The 13,171-nt window shown below is 40.2% G+C and overlaps 1 protein-coding gene across 4 annotated transcripts in view; it reads left to right on the top strand.

The window, feature by feature from the left end:
- The window catches only part of LOC140477127 (nucleolar protein 4-like), a 343,324-nt gene that overhangs the window by 39,793 nt on the left and 290,360 nt on the right, over positions 1–13,171 (top strand). The gene's annotated exons all lie outside the window — the stretch shown is intronic.

Here is a 13,171-nt window from a genome sequence, read left to right as displayed (position 1 = left end):
AGACATTAATGAAATCAAATTCCATGGCTAAAAATATGGGACTTTGACAACATCTCTGCAGTAATACGTGCACCGCTAGCCAAACCTTTCCAATACAATTCTGAAAATTGCATAACTTCTATAAAATAGAAAATTGCCCAGGTGTGTCCTCTTAATAAAAAGCAGAACAAATTGAATCTGACTAATTATTGTGCCAGCAACCTCCTCTCGATCATCAGAAATGTGATGGAAGGTCTCAGCAGTACTGCTGCTAAGCATTTACACTGAAATAAACTGCTTACAGATTTTAACTTCAAGCCGGCTCAGGTTATTCAACTCCTAACATGGAAAAGCTAAAGAAGTGATACAGGAATGACTGACCTTGTCAGGCCGCATTTCATCAAGTATGGAGTCAATAAATGCTAGCTAAATTGAAATTAATGTGCATAGGGGTAAAATGTCTCCCCTGGTTAGAGTGATACCTAACACAAAGAAAGATAGTTATGGCTGTTGGATATCAACCCTTTAACCCCAGGACATCACTACAGGGGTACCTTGGCGTGGTGTTCTAGACCTAACTCTCTTCAGTTGCTTCATCAATTACCTTATCTTAAGGTGAAAAGTCAGGATGTTTGCTAATGATTGCATGGTATTAATTACCATTCATGTGCCGTCAATTATTGAAGCAGTCTCTGCCCATATGCAATACATAGGCAATTATTAAGGTTCAGACTGATAAAAGGCAGGTAACTTCCATGCCGCACAAGTACCAGGCAATGACCATCACCAACATGGAGAATCTGATCCATCTTGCTGTGGGGCGGCACAGTGGCTCAGTGGATAGCACTGCTGCCTCACAGTGCTAGGAACCTAGGTTCAATTCCAGTCTTGGGGAATTGTCTGTGTGGAGTTTACACATTCTCTGCGTGTCTGCGTGGGTTCTCTCCAGGTGCTGCAGTTTCCCCCCACAGTCCAAGGATGTACAGGTTAGGTGGATTGGCCATGCGAAATTGTCCATAGGAAATGCAGGGTTTCAGGGATTGGGTAGTTGGGTGGGATGCTCTTCAGAAGGTCAGTATGGATTTGTTGGGTTGAATGGCCTATTTCCACACTGTAGGGATTCTGTGATTCTATGCCATTCATTAGTTCAGTAAATTCTGATCACCAACATCCTGGGTGGTTACCATTGACCAATAGCATAATTGGACTAGACAGATAAGTACAGAGTATACAGAAGCTGGGACTTGTGCAACAAGTCACTCACCTCTGGAATTATCAAACGGCTCTCTACCATTTACAAGACTCAGTACAGGAGCGTGATAGAATTCTCTTCATTTGGCTGGATAAAGACAATTCTAATAACATGCAAAAATACAATCCAGGAGAAAGCAGTCCACTTGATCAGTATTTCTTTCACCATTAGTGAACAGCAGGAGCAGTATGTGCCATCCACAACATATACTTCAGCAACTCATTAAGAATCCTTTCACAGTACCTTCCAAATTCATGACCTATAACATCTAGAAGGAAAAGGACAACATGCACCTGAGTATGTCATCATCTCCAAGTTCCCCTCTGAGCTATAGAGAATTATAACTTGGAATTATAATGCTGTTTCTTCACTATTAGTGAGTAAAAATCCTGGAATTCCCTTCCTATCATGTGCACTGTGTTATGAAGATGTGGGTGTACTGTAACTTAAAGAGAGTTAAAAGCTAGCAGGACTGCTTGACAGTACCAAGTGTTCTGAATAAGATACAAAATAACATGTGGTCCAGCAGCTAGGATAGTTGGTTGCCTGGGGACAAAAACAAATTTGAATTAGGCCAATCAGTTTAAATTATAGCGCACACAAAAAAAACTCCAATCAAGTTTGAATTTAGTACATTGACGATATTAAAAGCCAATGACACAATCTGATGCTTTGGGAGTATAAGACCAGGAAACATTGAACAGTTGGTAGAGAACTGCCAAAAGACCGACAGATGTAGGTTCCTAGTCAGAAGTCTCTGAGAGGTATCTGTCCACAGAGAAAAACATCAACACCGACCTGGAGAGCAATTCTACAGAGGAAGATTTCACCGCTGGCTAGTTTTAAAATTTGAAATTTTCAGTAAACCTGAATCAGGGTTTTACCAAAGTAGTATTATGTAAGATAAGTAAAAGCTAGGTAAGAGGAAGGAGTTGTAATTAGTTGTTAGTTAATTATTCTCTGTTATACTTTAAGAAAAAAGTTGTTAATTTTTACTTTAAATAGCTCTTGGCCTCTCGAATTTTCACAGATACTGCACAGAGTAAATCTTTACTGTGTTGCTGGTTTAACTTAAAGCAGGAGGGCTTACCTCGTGTAGTAACAGTTTAGGAGCTTGTTGCTGGGATTTGAACGGTCTGAAGGGCTCCTGTCCACGATTTGAACAGTTTGGGCCTTGAATTTAGGATTTGAATTGGTTTAGACAGATTTGAATAGACTTGAGAGTACAAAAAATCCCATTAGATTTAAATACTTGCAGGGTAGTATCCTAGATCTTTAAATAAAAATTAGGTGAGGAATTTGTTTACTTTCAGTTTCTTATATTAAAAGTGAGAGAAGTGGCTCTTAAAATTGCTAAAGAGGTTCTGGGATTTGAAGATGATTCTCAAATTTGCCAAGAAAATTTAGAAGGAAAGAAAAAGGCCATACTTTTAAAATTAGCAAATAAGTTAGATTTGGGTTTAACCAAGGACAAAAATAAAATTGAAATTTTAAGTGAGTTACTCAAACACTTAGGTGTGTCAGAGAAACAGACAAGTTCAGTAGAGATAGAAAAATGTAAATTACAATTGAGGAAAATGGAGTTAGAAGATAAACAATGGAAGAGAAGAAAGAAAGAGAGAGAGAGAGAAGGTTCTTGGCTGAGCAAAGAGAGAAGAAAGAGAGAGAGAAGTTTCTTAGCTGAGTAAAAAGAGAGAGAATTTGAATTTGAGAAGTTGTGACTTAGTCAGCAAGTTAACAGGATGGAGATTAAAAAAAAAGGTAGTGATATATATAAATATGTCAAAACTCTGCCACATTTTGATGAGAACGATGTTGAAGATTTCTTTATTTCATTTGAAAAATTGGCTCGGCAGATGGAGTGGTCCGAGGATTTATGGGTAATGCTAGTTCAGTTAAACTGGTAGGCAGAGCATGTGACATATTTGCCGCACTATCAGATTAGGCAAGAGATTATGAAGAGGTTAGACAGGCCTTTTTAAATGCTTATGAATTGGTACCAGAAGCGTATAGACAGCGGTTCAGAAACACAAAGAAGGAACCAGGTCAGACTGATGTTGAGTTCAAAAGAATTAAACATAGACATTTTGATAGATGGGTGTATGCTTTGAAAATAGATAGGACCTTTGAGGTCCTAAAATAGAATATTCTGCTGCAGGAGTTTAAAAACTCACTTCCAGTGATAATAAGAATTCACGTGAAGGAACAGCAAGTTCAGGAAGTGAGAAAGGCAGCAGAACTAGCAGATGGATACATGTTGGTGCATCAGACAAACGTCCGGCCAAAAGTTTGTCCTGTGAGGGACAGAAGTTGGGAGAAGGGGAGATCCTGCACTATGAAACCAGAGTCGAGAACACTGGTAAGAATTTATCACATGTTCAAGAAGCCCAAGAGGTGAAAAGGAGGTGAAAGGCCTCAGGTGTTTTCACTGTAATGGAGTGGGACACAGAAAATTACAGTGCTGGTGGTTTCAGAAGGGCACTGAGAAAAGGTAAGAACATAGTGCTGTTCGTTAAAGAAAGGCGCTGTGGGAAAAGATGTGGTAAAAGAAGCTAAGCCAATTGCATTAGTAAAGGTAGTAAAGGAGACCCCAAGAAGTGCTGAGGAGCTGCAGGAGAGCGCACAGCTTAGCCAGGGGCTGGGTATGGAGTTAGTACCAGGCCTTGACAAAGAATTTGCCTCTGTGGGTAAAGTTAACTCAGAAAGAACAGGGGGAGAAGGACAAAAAGTTATAATTTTGAGAGATACAGGATCTGACCAGCCGCTGATAGTAAGATTAGATTAGATTAGATTCCCTACAGTGTGGAAACAGGCCCTTCAGCCCAACAAGCCCACACCGACCCTCCGAAGAGTAACCCCACCCAGATCCATTTCTGTTTGACTAATTCACCTAACACTATGGGCTATTTAGCATGGCCAATTCACCAGACCTGCACATCTTTGGACTGCGGGAGGAAACCGGAGCACCTGGAAAAAACCCACATAAACACGGACAGAGTGTGCAAACTTCACACAGACAGTTGCCCGAGGCTGAAATCGAACCTTGGTCCCTGGCTAACCACTGAGCCACCATGACACCCGTACACCCAAACCCTAAGGGATGAGCGAATATGCACTCTTTCTGATCTGTTACTTGAGAGTGTGGTAATTTATGGAATAGATAGACTGAAATTTAGTGTTCCCCTATGTAAGATCATATTGGAGTGCCAACTCAAAACTGGGGAATTAACAGTGGAGCAATTGACAGAATGTCAGTTCCAGGAATTCAGTTTATTCTTCGGAATGATTTGGTAGGATCCAAGGTGGGAGTGACATCCCTTGTTGTGGAGAAGCCTAAAGAAAACCAAGAAACTAAGGACTTAAAACAGAAATATCCTGGTATTTTCCCAGACTGTGTAGTAATGAGTTCCTCTATTATAAGTCACAGCACGAAGTGAAAAGTAAAGAGAAAGTTGAAGGAGTTGAGGTTCAGTTAGCAGATACTCTTTTTGATGTAATGGTGCAGACAAAAACCTGAACAGGCAGAGGTGTTTAGTCCTGAAAGACTAAGAGGCTTGCAAATGCAAGACAAGAGGATAAAAAATATATATGTGGATGTGTACTCCAAAAAGGAGGCAGACAATATTCTGGAGGGTTATTAACTTAAAGATAGAATCTGAAGCCGGAAATGGAGACCACGGCAGGTTAGTGAAGAGGAGAAATGGGCCGAAATGCACCAGATTGTGTTGCCAGTTGCACACGGACAGTAGGTGTTATGGGTAGCACACAAACTACCTGTAGGAGGTCACCTAGGGGTACAAAAGACTCAGGCTAAGGTACAAAAACATTTTTATTGGCCTGGAATTCACAAGGATATGGTTAACTTTTCCCGTATGTGTCATACATGCCAAATGGTAGGTAAGCCACAGGCAGTAATAAAACTGGCACTTTTGTTGCCAATTCCCAAATTTAAAGATCCTTTCACGCGGATTATAATTGATTGTGTAGACCCCCCTCCCGAGAATTAAAAGCGGGAACCAGTACTTGTTAACCCTACTGGATGTGTGTCTACCAAATTTCTGGAGGCAATTCCATTACGAAGTATCAAGGCAAAAAATGGTGGTAGAGGAGTTGGTACTTTCTTCACATGGTATGGACTACTCAGAGAGATTAATTTGGACCAAAGGTCAAATTTTACTGCTCGACTGTTTAAGGAGGTTATGGTACATAGCACTTTAAATCCAGTGCGTATCATCTTGAATCCCAGGGAGCTTTAGAAAGCTGGCATCAGACCTTGAATACCATGTTGAGAGCATACTGTCAGGACCACCCAAATGACTGGGATAAAGGTATCCCATTCGTATTGTTTGCCATTAGAGATGCCCAAACGAATCTACACAGTTCACTCCCTTTGGATTAATAAAACAACACCCCTATCAGCTTAATCCTTTCAAAGCCAGATAGGTCCAGAAGGAGGTGGAGGCCATGCTCGAGGAGGAACTAAAAGAGAAAATGCTGGAAAATCTCAGCAAGTCTGGCAGCATCTGTAAGGAGAGAAAAGAGCTGATGTTTCGAGTCTAACTGACCCTTTGTCAAAGCTGATGAGCATATTCTTCACCCAGAGGTGATCTCTGGAATTCCGTGCCCAGTGAAGTAGTTGAGATTTCCTCAGTAAATGTTTTTAAAGTTACGATACCATTTTGAACAGTAAACAACTTGAATTATGGAGAGAGGACAGGTCAGTGGAGCTCAGGCTATGAAAAGATCAGCTATGATCACACTGAATGGTGGAGCAGGCTCAAAGGGCCAGATGGCCGACTCCTGCTCGATGAGGACATCATTGAACCAAGCCAGAGTGAGCAGAGTTTGGTGATTGTCTTAGTTCCCAAACCGGACAGGACTCGACGATTCTGCGTGGATTATTGGAAGGTCAATGCCATTATAAAATTGCACACGTATCCAATTGCTAGATTGGACCATTGTATCGAGAAACTTGGACAAGCCAGTTTGATCACCAAGTTGGACTTAATGTGTGGTTACTGGTATGGTGAAAAACCTTTCTGCATTTGTAACCCCAAATGGGCTATATCAGTTTGAAGTGATGTCCTTTGGAATGAAGAATGCATCCGCCACATTCCAAAGACTCATGAACAGAGTTGTAGCTGTGTTAAAAAACTGCATAGTCTATTTGGATGATGTAGTAATCTTTAGTAAGTCCTGAAAAGATCACATGGTACAGTTGGCAGAGCTCTTTGAACAACTACGAGAAGCAAAACTAGTAATAATCTTAATTAAAATGGAATTCGTGAAAGCAGAGGTGACGTTCTTGGGACATGGAAATCGGTCATGGAAAATTGACCTCATGGAACACAAAGACGAAGGCCATCAAGGAATTTCCAGGACCAACCTTCAAGTAAGAGGTGCTTTGATTCTTAGGACTCAGCGGATTCTATCAGAAGCTTGTTCCAAACCTCAGCAATATAGTGGCACCGGTAACTGATTTGCTGAACAAGAATACAGTTTCAGTGGACAGAACAATGTCAGGAGGCTTTCGACGATTTGAAGTCTAAATTAACCAACCAAAGCTGTTTTAGCTACCCCAAACCTTTTAAAGTCACCATCGATGCTAATGACATAGGAGTTGGAGCTGTACTCGTACAGAAAGATGAGGATGGGATTGATCTGCCAGTCGAAGAAGCTCAACTTCAACCAGAGGAAATACTCCACGATTGAAAAAGAATTATTGAGTTTGGTACTGGCCTTACAACATTTTAATGTTTGTGTCGGAGATAGTTGTGTACATGGTTCGCAATTCATTTACATTCTTAGAACGCTTTGCAAACAAGAATACAAGACTATTTCATTGAAGTCTTATACTACAGACTATTGATTTAAAAATCATACATGTTGCAGGTCGTAAGACTGTAATCACAGGTCCGTTATCGCAGATTTAACTGGTAAAGTTTAGATGAGATTTGTATTTATTTAATATTTTATATGTATATATATGTGTGTGTGTGTATATATAATATATATAAACATTGTTGCATGGGAAGACATTAAAGTGAACTTAGATTAAAGTCATCAGTATGTAAGGGTAATGTATTTAAAGAATAGAAAAAAAAATCAAGCCATCCTTTCATTATGATGGGTTTTTTTTTCTTAAGGGGGGAGCTGTTATGAAGATGTGGGTGTACTATACCTTAAAGAGAGTTAAAAGCTAGCAGAACTATCTGACAGCACCACGTGTTTTGAATAAGATGCAATGTAACATGTGGTCCACTGGCTAGGGTAGCTGGTTGCCTGGAGACAAAAACAAATTTAAATTAGGCCAATCAGTTTAAATTATATCCCCCAAAAACAAACTCCAATCAAGTTTGAATTTAGTATATTGACAATATTAAAAGCTAATGACATAATCCAATGTTTTGGGTGTATAAGACTGGGAAAAATTAACAGTTTGAGCGAACTGCCAAAAGACTAACAGATGTAGGCTGCTAGTCAGAACTCTCTGAGCGGTACCTGCCCAGAGAACATAGAAAAACATCAATACTTGGAGAGCAACTCTACAGAGGAAGATAGAGAAGACTCGACCATTGGCTAGTTTTGAAATTTGAATTTTTCAGTAAACCTTAATTGGGGGTTTTATCAGACTAGTATTATAGAGGGGAAAGTAAAAGATAGGTTAAGGGAAGGAGTTGTAAATAGTGGGTAGTTAATCATTCTCTTATATTTTAAGAAACAAATTTGTTAATTTTTACTTTAAATAGTTCTTGGCCTCTCAAATTTTCACAGATACTGCACGGGATAAATGTTTTCTGTGTTGTTGGTTTAAATTAAGCAGGAAGGTTTACCATGTGTTGTAACAACTGCAACAATTCACGAAGCTGGCTCCCAACATCTTACAACAGGCAATTAGAGATAAACAACCCATAAAAGAATTGAAAGATATTATTGACTTAACAAAAACTTGGTTGACAATTTTGGTTTAGTACTCAGGTGAGTACTAGATTTTTCAGAGATGAAAGAATAAAGAGACGCTATAACTGTTTACATGGTTAGATACAAAAAGTCCCATGATATTGCTTGAAGTGTAGCAGGGAGTTGTCATGATCAACATGTTTCCCTTAATCAACATTAATAATCACATTAATTGATCATCCATTCAATTTCTTTGAGAACTTGCTCAGTATGTGTTTATTGCTAGATTTGCCTTCATAGCACTTTATGAATGCCTTCAAAAAGTAATTTCTTGATTTAAAGCACTGGGCTATTCTGAGGAGATTTTAAGGTGCCACGTGGTTGCAAATCATGATACTTTTTTGACTTTGCTTTTGAGGATTTGATATGATACTGCTTCACTATGTGGGAGGTTGGATCTTTGGACATCCAAGCTGTTATCTTTCTTAACTCTCTGATATTGTGTGTGTCTTGTACTTAAAATAAAATGCAAACACTTGTTCTCACAATGAAATCCAAGTATCATCATGCATTTAGGAAAGTGTGCAATGACAGTGGAAGGCAACAATCCATTCCCTTCCATGTGAAGCTTTATAGAATCATAAATAATAGAATCCCTACAGTGTGGAAACAGGCCATTTGGTCCAACAAGTTCACACCGACCCTCCAAAGCGTATCCCACCCAGACATGTTAGGTTAACACATGTAAATATGTAAGTAGGGAAAATTTGTAGAAGAATACTGTAGTTTTGCAGGTATCACGATGTCTCATGATCACTGTTGATAAGCAACTGAAATGGCTTTAGATAACGTGTTTGGAAGGAAATGGCAGACAGTTTTAATATTTTATATTCCTTAAAGATACTTGCAATTCCTGATGTGACAGTTTCTTGCAATGCCTGGCTGTGGAAAGGATACAATAATTTCAAGGTACTGTAAATGCATTTGAGTGACTTAGTAATTAATTTCCCCCTTTTTGGTACTTCAGGTTTCATTTTATCCTGTCCCATCAGCAGATCAGACCCTGTAGAAGCTGTGGCACAGTAGGAGACAGTCGAGTGGGAGTTGTCTCAGTTCCCCAGTATGGAAAATTGCCCAGGTATATCCTTTCAAACAGGACAAAACAAGACTTTCCAATTATTGCTCCATCAGTCTATTCTTGATCATTTGTAAAATGCTATCAAGCGGCATCTGCTCAGCAATAACCTGTTCAGTGATGCCCAGACCACTCAACTTCTGTCCTGACTGCCTTGGACAAACATGGACAAAAGAGCTGAATTACAGAGGTGAGGTGAGAGTGACTGTCCTTCACAGTGGTGCATCAAGGGGCCCTAGCAAAACTAGAATCAATGGAAAACAGGGAACAAACTCTGCTGGTTGGAGCCATATCTGGCACACCAGAAGATGTTTGTGTGTGTTGAAGGTCAGTCACCTCAGCTCCAGGCCATCTCTGCAGGAGTTCCTCAGATTAGTGTCTTGGGCCTAACCATCTTTGTCGAGACTGTGGTGCTGGAAAATCACAGCAGATAAAGCAGCATCTGAGGAGCAGGAGAATTGATGTTCGGGCATAAACGCTTCAACCATCTTTAGCTGCTTTATCAATGACCTTCCTTCTATCATAAGATCAGAAGTGGAGATGTTTGCTGATGATTGTACAATATTCAGCATTATTTATTACTCCTCCATGTTCAAATGCAATAAAGTTTGGACAATATCCTATCTTGGACTGACAAATGGCAAGTAACATTTGTGCCACACAAATGACCATCTCCAATAAGAGACAATCTAATCACCATCTTTGGCTATTCAATGGTGTTACCATCACTGAAATCCCACTATCTATATTCTAGGTGTTATCATTGACCAGAAACATAACTGGACCTGTCACATGGACATAGTGGTGACTAGAGCAGGTCAGAGGACAAGAATACTGCAGTAAGTAACTCACAGCTCCCTCAACCTGACCACCATCCACAAGGCACAAGTCAGGAGTGTGATGGAACATTGCCCATTTGCAGCTCCAACAACACTCAAGAACCTTGATGCCATCCAGGACAAATCAGGCTTGATTGGCACAACATGAAAAAGCATCCACTCCCTCCATCTCTGACACTCAGTAGCAGCAGTGTATACTATCTCCAAGATGCACTGCATAAATTCACCAAGCATCTTCAGATGCTCACCTTCCAAATCCATGACCACTTCCATTGGACAAAGGCAGTAGATACATGGGAACTCCACCATCCTGACTTGGGAATATATCACTGTTGCTTCTCTGTCACGAGGTCATAATCATGAAATTCCCTTCTTAAGGTTTTTATGGGTCAAACTACAGCATATAGACTGTAGCAATCAAGAAGGGAGCTCACCACCACCTTCTCAAGGACAAATTGGGATGGATAATGAAATGCTGGCTAGCCAGTGATGTCTATTTCCCATGAGTGAATGGAAAAAAAAGCCTTTTACCCTACCATAAATTATTTACTTTCTTTTACTTTAAACATTAGTATCAATGGAAATCTTACTACGTGATACATCTATATTAGCAGGGGAGGGATACCAGGATATTAGGGCTATGATACCATAATGCATATATCATTGGCAAGAAAGTGAACCATTGCTAGAAAAACAATCAGGCCAGGTATGCAAATGTACTACCAAATTTAACAGAAGACATTGTTGTAGTTTTTTTCTCATTTTTGAAAATTACTTTCCCCTCAGCCAGTCCACTGAATAGGTCTTCTACCCCCTATGAAGGGGGTATCGATCCACACTCAGGGCTAGGTTGATTATGACCTTAAATTCACCACAAACCCTCACCATCCAATCTGAAAAACAGATAGCATTGGTGGGAGTGACCCTTTCACCATAAGTTACTGGTTCTGACATTCCCAGATTCACCAGACATTTCAGTTCTGCCTCTATTTTAGACCATATGACTTAGGATACCTGGTATGGTTTCACTCCCCTTGGATGAGCCTCTGGCTTTGGTTAACATTTAGTTTCATTTATCTCAGGGTTTGTTTGAAGACATCTTTGTATTTGTCCAAGATCTCTTGAAAACTCATGTTTGAGTCTGTTAGCTTATTAACCATGCTGAGTTCAACCATAATTTTTGTAACCAGGAGTGCCCGAATAATGCAATGCATTTCCCTTTTACAACACAAAGTAGCAATTATAGAGTCATACAGCACAGAAACCTTTGGTCCAATTTGGCCATACTGACCACATATCCTAAACTGAACTAGTCCCATTTGGTGGCATTTGGCCAATATTCCTCTTCATGTACAAATCCAAATGTCTTTGAATTGTTGCACCTGCCTGTATTACTTTGTCTGGCAGCTCATTCCATGCATACCACCCCTCAAGTCCCTATTAAATCTTTCCCCTTTCACCTTAAACCTATGCGCTCTAGTTTTGAACTCCTCTACTCTTGAGAAAAGACCTTGGCTACTCACCTTATCTATGCTCTTCAGGGTTTTATAAACCTCTATAAGGTCACCCCTCAGCAAGTGATGCTCGAGGGAAAACGTCCCCACCTATCCAGCCTCTCCTCGCAACTCAAACCCTCCTGTCCCAGCAACATTCTTGTAATTTTTTCTGTACCCTTTCTAGTTTAACAACATCTTTCTTATTGTAAAAGTGCCTCTCCAATGTCTTGCACAGCCACAACATAACATCCCAACTCCATTACTCAATGGTCTGACCAATGGAGGCAAGCTTTCCAAACATCATCTTCACCAACCTGTCTACCTGTGATGGAACTTTCAAGGAATTATGAACCTGCAGCCCCACATCCCCCTGTTCAGCAACATTCCATTGGGTCCTACCATTAACTGTGTAAGTCCTGCCCTGGTTTGCCTTACCAAAATACAATAGCTTGCATTTATCTAAATTAAACTCCATCTATCACTTCTTGGCCCTTTGGCCCATCTGATCAAGATTTCGCTGTACCTTTAGACATTCTTCTTCACTCTCCACTATGCCACCAATTTTGTTGTCATCTGCAAACTTACTAACTATACCTCGTATGTTCTCATCCAAATTGTTGATATAAATGGTGAACAATTGTGGACACATCACCGATCCTTCTGGCACACTGCCGGTCACAGGCCTCCAATTCAAATAACAACCCTCTACCACCACCATCTGTCTTCTACCATCAAGCAAGTTTTGTATCCAATTGGCTACCTCTCCCTCGATCCCACGTGATCTTACCTTACTAACCTTATAAATTTGTGAGATGTGATTTCCCATGCACAGAGCCATGCTATCTATCCATAATAGTTATTGCCCTTCCAAATACTTATATATCCTATATTTCAGAATCCCCTCCAACAACTTGTCCACCACTGCTGTTACGGTCACCAGTATGTAGTTACTTGGCTTTGCCTTGCAGCCTTTCATAAATAATAGCACAACATTAGCCACCTTCCAGTCTTCTGCCGCATCACCTATGTGATTGATGATGCAGATATCTCTGCTTGCGACCCTGTTATCTCTTCCCTAGCTTCCTACAAAGCTCTGGGACACACCTGATCAGGTTCTGAGGATTTATCTATCTTTATACATTTTAATTTTGTGCACTAGTCCCTTAACTGTACTTTCACTAGTATTGTATCCACTTTCATTTTTACTATCTTCCCCTCTACTTTGCGAAGAACTCTGAAATGATCAATTTCACCCTGTACCGATAATATATTTAACAAAAACGTTGCTGACTCTGGGCCTTCCACTTCTTCTGCAGACCCAGTTGACTCCCTGTCTATTCCCTGGCTGGTGGCATGTTCCTTATACCTTGTCCACAGGATTGACTTTTTTTCTGACTACCCTTCTTTTGTTTGAGTTGTACAAGGCAATTTTGAGCAATATGACCCACTTAATTATACTTACAGCACTGTGCTTTGAGTCTAACATGTTGACGTCTTGTGGCCATTCTTGCCACATGAGTTACCATACTTCACCAATTTTCCACTATTTGATGCACCTGGGTGTTGTCAG

Source organism: Chiloscyllium punctatum, chromosome 5 (assembly GCF_047496795.1).
Source record: "Chiloscyllium punctatum isolate Juve2018m chromosome 5, sChiPun1.3, whole genome shotgun sequence".
NCBI lineage: Eukaryota > Metazoa > Chordata > Chondrichthyes > Orectolobiformes > Hemiscylliidae > Chiloscyllium > Chiloscyllium punctatum.
The sequence above is the reverse complement of the archived record's forward strand: the minus strand, read 5'-3'. Positions and strand labels throughout refer to the sequence as shown.